The sequence below is a fragment of the Rhea americana genome, unplaced genomic scaffold, assembly GCF_003343005.1.
Source record: "Rhea americana isolate MKP2758 unplaced genomic scaffold, rheAme1 scaffold_48, whole genome shotgun sequence".
In the NCBI taxonomy this organism is placed as follows: domain Eukaryota; kingdom Metazoa; phylum Chordata; class Aves; order Rheiformes; family Rheidae; genus Rhea; species Rhea americana.
The window spans coordinates 1,092,194-1,093,761 of NW_028186623.1; positions in this window are offsets into that span (position 1 = coordinate 1,092,194).

Consider the following 1,568-nt stretch of genomic DNA (forward strand, 5'->3'; position numbering starts at 1 on the left):
TCGGCGGGGTCCGGTGCCTGCATCCCCCCCCCCTCCGGGGCGGTGCACATCGGGGGGGCTCCAGTGCCTGCATCCCCCCCGGGGGAGGTGCACATCGGGGGGGCTCTGGTGCATGCATCCCCCTCCCGGGGCGGTGCACATCGGGGGGGGTCCAGTGCCTGCATCCCCCCCCCGGGGCGGTGCACATCGGCGGGGTCCGGTGCCTGCATCCCCCCCCGGGGCGGTGCACATCGGCGGGGTCCGGTGCCTGCATCCCCCCCCGGGGCCGTGCACATCGGCGGGGTCCGGTGCCTGCATTCCCCCCCGGGGCGGTGCACATTGAGGGGCTCCGGTGCCTGCATCCCCCTCCCGGGGCGGTGCACATCGGGGGGGCTCCGGTGTATACATCCTCCCCGGGGCCGTGCACATCGGGGGGGCTGCAGTGCATGCATCCTCCTCCCGGGGCGGTGCACATCGGGAGGGGCTCCGGTGCCTGCATCCCCCCCCCCTCCGGGGCGGTGCACATCGGGGGGGCTCCGGTGCCTGCATCCCCCCCCCCCGCCCCGAGCCCGGTGCACTCGGGGCACACCGGTCAGTGCATGAATGCCCCTGGGGCCCGGGATGGTGCACATGGGGCGCTCTGCTGCATGAGTCCCCCCAGGGCCCTGAGCACTCCAGTGCACRCACACGGGGCACAGCCGTGCACGGGAGAGTGCACACTGGACACTGCTGTACATGCAGCCCCCCCAGCCCAGGGCACTGCAGTTTCCCCCCAGGGCAGTCCCATGCATGTGCCCCCCTCCCCCCCTGAGATGGTGCACAGAGCACACCCTATGGCGTGCATCCCCCCTGGACCAGAGCCCTCTGCTGCACATATCCCCCCTATCTGTCTAGGGTCCTGCAGCACATGCATCCCCCGACTCCATGCCCCACGGCAGTGCACGCAGAGCATCCCCCCGCCCAGGTCCTGCACGGTGCACGCAGGGCACCCTGGCGCATGCACGTTTCCCACACTGTGGGACAAACAGGACTCGTCCTCCCCGGCCGCCGCTCCACTGCCATGCGGTCAGTGCAGGGAGGAAAAGAAACCCCCTTTGCACACTGTCTTTCTCCCAAGGAAATACCCTGCAACTCTGCAGCAGGAAGCTCACTTTCRACATACCTTCCAACGTCTGAAACTCAAAAAACCACAAGTTTCCCTCYATCACGCCCGGCACTGTGGCGTGCGTCCCTGTGTGCACGCGGCCAGGCTCCCGCTCCTGCTGCACATCCAGAAACCCCGGGGCAAAGAGCCACGAAAGCAGCAGGGCAGGGGCTGATGCAGAAAGGCGGCGTTTCGCTGCGGAGAGCGGGCAGGTTGGACAGGGGCATGTTTGAGCGGGACTGACRAATTGCCCTGGCCAAGACGAAGGTGACTGCGGATGCAAGTCCTGCGGCTTTCATCCATCCCGATCAAGTTTAGAGCTAATGAGTCTAGAGTTAATCCACCCCTACAATTTGGTCCAAATCTGCACTAACTCAGAGTAAGCATGGCTTAATTTAACTCAATTAGCCCATCATTTGATAATTTTTTTTCTTTCTTTTTTTTT